Below are 9,821 nucleotides of genomic sequence, written 5' to 3' on the forward strand. Positions count from 1 at the left end.
TAAATGCATATTCCACAAACTAATATTCATTATCCAATTTATCAAATTCTCAATCCGTGTTTGATTTAATTCTAAGATGTATCTTCGTTCTTCAACTTCAGGAATGGGATGACCCGTGACAATCATCTTCGTTCTTCATACTAAGACTGCGTGCCTGACAACCACCCATGTTCTTCTTGGGTTCATGTGAATACGTAACTGGTGCAGAATTTCTAACCACAGATTAACCGGCAAGTGCACCGGGTCGTACCAAGTAATACCTTACGTGAGTAAGGGTCGATCCCACGAGGATTGAAGGATTAAGCAACAATAGTGTTTGATAGAATCAGTTAGACAAGCAGAAAATAGTGTTGGAAGTTCAAAAGCATTAAAAAGTAAATTCAAGAATTTCAGAAAGCAAGCAGTAAATGAGCTGTGAAATATATATGAGAAAATAGTTAAGGCTTCAGAGTTATCTATTTTTCGGATTGACTTTTCTTATTAACTATTTTAATCATGCAAGATTTAATTCATGGCAAACTATTTGTGACTAGACCCTAATTCCTTAGACCCTCCTAGTCTCCTCTAAAATTCCTCAACAGCCAATTCCTTAGTCAATTAATTCCAATTAGAGGGTGATGACCAAATTCCAGTTTATATGCCACAAAAACTCTAATTACCCAAAAATAAAAGGATTATATGTCACGTATCCTGTTAAATCCAGATAATTAAAATTTAGGAGAATTTGTTTTCAAGCTGTTGTTCAAGTAAAAAGCTTTTCCAAGTTATACAAGAACTCAAATAGAAAGAGGGTCATACTTCCGTTCCACCCAAATTCATAAAATAAAGAACGAAAACAATTCTTAAATATAAATAAAGACATGAATTAAAATAGAGAAACAATAAAATCAATCCATACAATAGATAGAGCTCCTAACCTTAACAATGGAGGTTTAGTTGCTCATAGAAAGGAGAAAATAAGGATTCAGGTAAAATGTACTGAGTTCCAATCTCATGGATCTGAATCCCCTTTTATAACTAATCATAATAAATTTAAAATCTAATTTTTAAAATTAAAATTAAAATAATATCTTTTCCTAGAATTCAAATTTGAATTTAAATTCGAATTAATTTAAACAATCAAGTCTTCAATGGATGGATGGGGACCACTTGTTTCGTCCATTCTGCAGCTTCTAATCTGTGTTTTCTGGGTTGAAAACTGGGTCAAAACAGCCCAGAAATCGCTCCCAGTATTTTTCTGCGTTTTCTGCACGTGGCGCATGTCACGCCTACGCGTCAGTCACGCGTACGCGTCGATGGTCTTTTTCGCGAGTCACGCGGACGCGTCGGTCACGCGCACGCATCGCTGTGCAAATCTTCAAATCACGCGTACGCGTCAGTCACGCGCACGCGTCGCCATGGAAAGCTCTAAATCACGTGTACGCGTTAGTCACGCGTACGCGTCGCTCCTCGCTGCCATCTCCTTTGATTCTTGTGCTGCAAAAACTCCATCAAATTCCGCCAAATGCTACCTAAAATAAACAAAATTACAAAAGACTCAAAGTAGCATCCATATTGGCTAAAAGATAATTATTCTTTATTAAATTCCACAAATTAGATGCAAATTCACTAGGAAAAGATAGGAAAGATGCTCACGCATCACAACACCAAACTTATACTGTTGCTTATCCTCAAGCAACCAAAACTAATATAAGCTTAGAATGTGAATTTGCATGAGAATGAGAGTTTGATTAAGCCCATGTCTCTTCTTATAGTGGGGTTTACAACTGCAATCCTGAACATTTTTGGCATCTCACTTTATCCTTTGAAGTTCAGAATGATTGGCATCCATAGGAACTCAGAATTCAGATAGTGTTATTGATTCTCCTAGTTCAGTATGTTGATTCTTGAACACAGCTACTTTATGAGTCTTGGCCGTGACCCTAAGCATTTTGTTTTCCAGTATTACCACCTGATACATAAATGCCATAGACACATAACTGGGTGAACCTTTTCAGATTGTGACTCAGCTTTGCTAGAGTCCCCAGTTAGAGGTTGAAAGAACGAAACTCTCGCGCGATCTAGAATTTTCACAAATAAATTCCCGTTGTAAGTATAGCTTCTAGACCGACAAAAATTCCTTTCTTACAAAAGTTTTGGTTGTCACAAGTAACAAACCCCTAAATAAATTGATAACCGAAGTATTTAAACCTCGGGTCATCTTCTCAAGGAATTGCAGGGAGGTGTTCTTATTATTGGTTATGAAAAAGTGTGTTTTGGGGTTTTGGATTAAGATAAAAAGCAAGAATAGCAATGGCAAAGGAAATAAAATAATAACAATAAAAAGCCTTGATTAGGAGAGATTAATCAGAAGTTCTATCCTTGTTGGATTTTTCTCAAGATCAATTGATAATTGAAGGTTACTTCTACTTAGTTATCCTTTACCAAGTAAAGTAAAATAAAGTCAAGTAAGTTGGAAGTCTACTTCTATTCACAAGTTCTAATCCTCTCCCTTGGGAAGGATTAGCGTTAGTGACTAGAGAGCCAGCCAACAATAAACCCAATTACAATTTAACTCTTGAGTAATTCAACTCAAGGGTCTCCAAATATTAATCTACTCCAAAATCAAGTTAGGATCTAACTTAGAACATCAATTAATAACAAACAATAGAAGAGGTGATAAATTTGAAATACCTCAATTGCATTAATAAAAGAAAATCAATCTAAACATAAAGAGTTCATAAACTAAATTGATAAAATAAATAAAAGGAACATTGAACCTGTGATTGCAGAAGATGAAATCCTAATCCTAATATAAATCCTAATCCTAAGAGAGAAGAGAGAACCTCTCTCTCTAAAACTACATCTAATAACCTAAAATTGTGAATATGAAAAGCTTGCTTAATGAATGAATGGGTTCCTCCACTTTATAACCTCTAATCTGTGTTTTCATGGCCAAAAACTGGGTCAAAAATAGCCCAAAAATTGCCCCCAGTGATTTCTGGTTCGTACAGGTTGCTGCAAAGTCACGCGGAAGCGTCGTCCACGCGTTAGCGTGGATTGTGTTTTTGCCAGGTCACGCGTTCGCGTGATCCACGCGTTTGCGTCACCTGGCTTCAAGGCAACTATGACAAATTATATATCGTTGCGAAGCCCCAAACGTTAGCTTTCCAATACAACTAAAACCGCATCATTTGGACCTCTGTAGCTCAAGTTATGATAAATTTAGTGCGAGAGGGTCAGGCTGGACAGCTTAGCAATTTCTTCAACTTCTTGTATTCCTTCCACTTTTGAATGCTTCCTTTCCATCCTCTGAGTCATTATGCCGTGTAATCTCTGAAAACACTTAACACACATATCATGGCATTGAATGGAACAAGAGATGATTAAAATTAGCTAAATTAAAGACTCTAGGAAGCAAGTTTTCAATTATAGAACAAATTCTGGGAAGGAATTGTAAAACCATGCAAATAGTATGAATAAGTGTGCAAAGGCTTGATAAAAACCACTCAATTGAGTATAAGATAAACCATAAAATAGTGATTTATTAGAGGTGCTCAGAGTTCTTAAGCACACTCTTTTTGCTTTGGATCACAACTTTAACCACTCTGTCTCAAGCTTTTCACTTGACACCTTCACGCCACAAGCATATGGTTAGAGATAGCTTGATTTTAGCCGCTTAGGCCAGAATTTTATTCTTTTGGGCCCTCCTATCCATTAATGTTCAAAGCCTTGGATCCTTTTTATCCTTTGCTTTTTAGTTTGAAGGGTTATTGGCTTTTTCTGCTTGCTTTTCTTTCTTTTTTCTTTTTTTCTTTATTCTATATAATTTTTTTCGCAAGCTTCGTGTTTTTCACTGCTTTTTCTTGCTTCAAGAATCATTTTTATGATTTTTCAGATTATCAATAACATTTCTCCTTTTTCATCATTCTTTCAAGAGCCAACAATTTTAACATTCATAAACTTCACTATCAAAAATATGTACTGTTCAAGTCATGCATTCAGAATCACAGAAAGTACCACCACATCTAAGTAAATAAGACTATTCTAAAAATTAAACTCAAATTCTCATGCACTACATCTGCTCTTCTTTCTTTTTGTTTTCAAACTCAGTGGGCAATACATGAGACATTTTTCAGAATTTAAAGCACTTAACAGAAAATTAAACTAGGACCTATGAATCTACTAATAAAGGATCATGCATAAACAAAAAGAAGTAGCAGGAAACCGGAACATAACATAATAAAAGTGGGAAGAAATAAAAAATGAAAGGAACTCAACCACCTTAGTTATCCGAGTGGTCGTTTTATTTTTCAGGTTGTGCTCCTTTGTGAAGATGATTCACCTCCCTTAGTGCCATAAAAATAAACAGAAAACCCTTAAGCGAAGCGTCAATGCCAAACTTAAAGGTTTGCTTGTCCACAAGTTACCACATGTCCTAGCTTCTTTTTATTACTAGGCATACTATAAAGATTTAAGACTAAAACAATGAAAATGTAAGCTTAGAATTCTGAAATTCGGCTTTAAAAACTCCAAAATCAATCTTTAATGAAAACAGGGTCACGCATGCGGGTCGCCCACACGCACGCGTGGGAAGCGGAGAAAAGCGGTTGACGCGTAAGCGTCGACCATGCGCACGCGTGGGAAGTCGAGAGGTAGGGTGACGCGTGCGCGTCAGCCACGCGTACGCATGGATGCGTTTTGCGCTCCTCGCACAAAACCGGCACGCTACCATTACAACTCTCTGAAATTTATACCACGCACCTGTATCAATACAGCGACGCGTACGCGTCGGCCAGGCGCACGCGTAAGAAAGTAAAAATCGTGAGTGATGCGTGTGCGTCGACCATGCGTGCACATCGAAATACATTTTAATAAAAATTTTACTAAGTTAAAAAGTTGCAGGATTACATTTTTAAACCACAAACTTCCGACGGGCATAACTTTTTCGTTTCAAATCATTTTCCACCCGTTCTTCAAACGGCATAAACATCTCAGATCCAATTTTATTTCTAAACAAGTTTGATATAAATCGGGGATTCGGAGACCAAGTTATGCTCCGTCAAAGTAGACCAAAATCACAACTTTCATAAAAACCAACAAAAACTAAATTTTCAACACAAACCAATTTCAAACCTTTTCAAAACCAACCAAAACTTACCAAAATCAACCTCAAGCCTCCTCAACTCATATTTTCAACATTCTCATTAAATTCACAATCCACCAATCCACCTTTTTTACCAATCTCAATCAAATAACTCAATTTCAAACAAAATACCATATCATATATTTCATTCCATATCTTAAGTTCCAACAATACCAATTCCATCAACCCCCAATACATATAAATCTATATCATTATATACAACCCACGTGTATTATCAACTAAGACATCAATTCCTCCCTCAAAACCCATAACCACATAATCCATACAATCCATTGTAACCAAACAACAACAATCATTGTTCCATTCAATCTCATAGAACATCACACAATACACACATCACTTACCGTCCTTACCTCTTTCCGGCCTCCGGCCCAAGATTCACGGCCTCCGGCCCAAATTCACAATTTAAATGCATATTCCACAAACTAATATTCATTATCCAATTTATCAAATTCTCAATCCGTGTTTGATTTAATTCTAAGATGTATCTTCGTTCTTCAACTTCATGAATGGGATGACCCGTGACAATCATCTTCGTTCTTCATACTAAGACTGCGTGCCTGACAACCACCCATGTTCTTCTTGGGTTCATGTGAATACGTAACTGGTGCAGAATTTCTAACCACAGACTAACCGGCAAGTACACCGGGTCGTACCAAGTAATACCTTACGTGAGTAAGGGTCGATCCCACGAGGATTGATGGATTAAGCAACAATAGTGTTTGATAGGATTAGTTAGACAAGCAGAAAATAGTGTTGGAAGTTCAAAAGCATTAAAAACGTAAATTCAAGAATTTCAGAAAGCAAGCAGTAAATGAGCTGTGAAATATATATGAGGAAATAGTTAAGGCTTCAGAGTTATCTATTTTCTGGATTGACTTTTCTTATTAACTATTTTAATCATGCAAGATTTAATTCATGGCAAACTATTTGTGACTAGACCCTAATTCCTTAGACCCTCCTAGTCTCCTCTAAAATTCCTCAACAGCCAATTCCTTAGTCAATTGATTCCAATTAGAGGGTGATGACCAAATTCCAGTTTATATGCCACAAAAACTCTAATTACCCAAAAATAAAAGGATTATATGTCACGTATCCTGTTAAATCCAGATAATTAAAATTTAGGAGAGTTTGTTTTCAAGCTGTTGTTCAAGTAAAAAGCTTTTCCAAGTTATACAAGAACTCAAATAGAAAGAGGGTCATACTTCCGTTCCACCCAAATTCATAAAATAAAGAACGAAAACAATTCTTAAATATAAATCAAGACATGAATTAAAATAGAGAAACAATAAAATCAATCCATACAATAGATAGAGCTCCTAACCTTAACAATGGAGGTTTAGTTGCTCATAGAAAGGAGAAAATAAGGATTCAGGTAAAATGTACTGAGTTCCAATCTCATGGATCTGAATCCCCTTTTATAACTAATCATAATAAATTTAAAATCTAATTTTTAAAATTAAAATTAAAATAATATCTTTTCCTAGAATTCAAATTTGAATTTAAATTCGAATTAATTTAAACAATCAAGTCTTCAATGGATGGATGGGGACCACTTGTTTTGTCCATTCTGCAACTTCTAATCTGTGTTTTCTGGGTTGAAAACTGGGTCAAAACATCCCAAAAATCGCTCCCAGCATTTTTCTGCATTTTCTGCACGTGGCGCATGTCACGCGTACGCGTCAGTCATGCGTACGCGTCGATGGTCTTTTTCGCGAGTCACTCGGACCGTCGGTCACGCACACGCGTCGCTGTGCAAATCTTCAAATCCCGCATATGCGTCAGTCACGTGCACGCGTCGCCATGGAAAGCTCTAAATCACGTGTACGCGTCAGTCACGCGTACGCGTCGCTCCTCGCTGCCATCTCCTTTGATTCTTGTGCTGCAGAAACTTCATCAAATTCCGCCAAATGCTACCTAAAATAAACAAAATTGCAAAAGACTCAAAGTAGCATCCATATTGGCTAAAAGATAATTAATTCTTTATTAAATTCCACAAATTAGATGCAAATTTACTAGGAAAAGATAGGAAAGATGCTCACGCATCAGTAACTAGAAAGCATTGAACTACCAGCTTGATTATACATCTCTTAGACGGCTAATCCACGACTTCGTTGGGGACTTCTCGAGACACCAGTTCAGCCAAGGTATGCGGAGATTAGGGTCTCTGTGGTAGATGCTAGAATCCAAAGGCGCAGCATTCTCTGATCCGTAAGATTCAACCTTGTCTGTGGCGTTTTGAGTAGGATCCCCAAGGAGAATGAACTACAAGATCTTTATCCTCAATCAGAATGGATCCACACTAACCCTGGGGTTCAGATCTGGAGGAGATTGGCGACCGCGACCGTACGGTGTTGATCACATACAGCCTGCCATAGAAGAAATCATTTAGAATTGAAGAAGATAGTAAGACCAGAGTTAATCCAGAAGGACAAAACATCTCATAGACTTAACCATCTTCTTATCACTGATTAATCACACCTAGTAATTCCATTTTTTATTCCTTTTATGCTTTTAACCAAATCCAACAACTCTTCTATTCACCTGACTAAGATCTGCAAGATAACTATAGCTTGCTTCAAACCATAATCCTCGTGGGATCGACCCTGCCTCGCTCAGGTATTACTTGGACGACCTAGTACACTTGCTGGTACAGTTGTACGAAGTGTGGGGATTCGTGCACCAAGTTTTTGGTGCCGTTGCCAGAGATTGTTTGAGTTTGGACAACTGACGTATTATCTTGTTCCATAGATTAGGTATTGTCTTTAATTTTGTTAGAGTCTTCTATTTTATTTTTTTTCAAAAACCTTTTCTTTTCTTTGTTTAATCTTTGTTTTTGGTTTGAGTCTTTTGTTTGTGTTCTTGTTGAGTCTTTTCGAAATTCTTGAGTTCTTTTTCTAAAAATTTTCAAAAATAGTTTCTTTTGTTTGAATCTTGTGTCAATCTTTAAGTTTGGTGTCTTCTTGTGTGTTTTCTTTCAAAATTTTCGAAAAATTTGTCTTTGGTTTTCAAAATTTTTAAGTTTGGTGTCTTTTGCATGATTCTTTGAGTTTTGTTCTTGGTGTTCTTCTTAATCTTCAAAGTCTTCTTGTTTTTCTTTTCGTTTTGATCTTAAAACTTTTAAGTTTAGTATCTCTTTGTGTTTTTCTTCTTAATTTTCGCATAGTAGGTGCCTTAGATCTAAAAATTTTAAGTTGTGTCTTTTTGTTATTTTTCTCTTTCTTCATTTAATTCAAAAATAAAAAAAATAAAAATATCTTTTCTTATCTTTGCATTAATTTTCGAAAATCACAAGCAATTTTTTAAATTTTAATTTCAAATTATTATCTTATCTTATCTTAATTTCAAATTTCAAAATTCAAATCTTTTTAAAAATCATATCTTTTTCAAAATCTTATCTTATCTTTTTATCTTTCTTTAAAATTCAAAAATCTTATCTTATCTTATTTCAAATTCAAATTTTAAAATTCAATTTCAAAATTTCAAATTTCAAATTTTAAAAATCAAACCTTTTCAAAAATCAAATCTTTTTCAAATCTTTACCTTATCTTGTTTTTAAAATTTAATATTCAAAATTTAATTTTCAAATTTCAAATCTTAATTTTCAAATCTTTTTAATCTAAAACTTATCTTCTCTTAACTTTCCTATCTTCTCTTATCTTACCTAACTTATCTTATCTTTTCTATCTTATCTTCTTTTAAATTTTAAAATTAAATCTTTTCAATTCTTATGTTATCTTGTTGACTTTTTCAAATCTTTTTAAAATCAAATCCTTTCTAATCTTCTATCTTATCTTAATTTCAAATCTTTTCTAATAAGTTACTTTTCTTCTCTCTCTCTTCTTTTTTCAAACTTCCTAACTAATTCTTCTCTTTCTTAATTTTTGAAAATCCTTCCTCTATTTCTCTATCTTCTTTTTCTAAATTCATAATTAAATTTTCAATTCTTTTTAATTAATTAGCCTTTATTTTCGAATTACATAAATAAATAAAATAAAATAAAATATTTTAATTCTTGTTTCTCTTTTTACTTCTAATTTTCGAATTCTTCTCATCTATTTATTTGAATTCTTCTTCTCCTTCTTCTATCTTCATTATTCTTACCATTCTTTCTTCATATCTCACAGGGAGTTCTCTGTTCTTGAACATAGAGCTCCCATTCTCCTCTGTCCTTGGTTTCTTCTTTTCTTATTTATGACCAGGACAGGGGTAAAGAACCTCTCTTTAATCTTGATCTTAAACCTGAAAGGACTTTAAGGAGGAGCTCACAACAAATTAAAGCACAACACTCAAGAAGGAACCTTTCTGAAAATTTCGAACAAGAAGCTGAAGACATGGCCGAACATGAAGGAGAGGCAAGAAAGGTTCTTGGTGACTTCACCATGCCTACCTCTGACTTTTATGGTAGAAGTATCTTTGTACCTGCCATTGGAGCTAACAACTTTGAGCTTAAGTCTTAGATAGTCTCTCTTCTGCAATAGAATTGCAAGTTCCATGGGCTTCCACTGGAAGATCCACATCAGTTCTTAGCTGAATTCCTGCAGATCTGTGATACTGTTAAGACCAATGGAGTAAATCCTAAGGTCTACAAACTTATGCTCTTTTCCTTTGCTGTAAGAGACAAAGCTAAGATATGGTTGGATTCTCAACCTAAAGAGAGCCTAGACTCTTGCGA

Source organism: Arachis hypogaea, chromosome 19 (assembly GCF_003086295.3).
Source record: "Arachis hypogaea cultivar Tifrunner chromosome 19, arahy.Tifrunner.gnm2.J5K5, whole genome shotgun sequence".
Taxonomy (NCBI): Eukaryota; Viridiplantae; Streptophyta; class Magnoliopsida; order Fabales; family Fabaceae; genus Arachis; species Arachis hypogaea.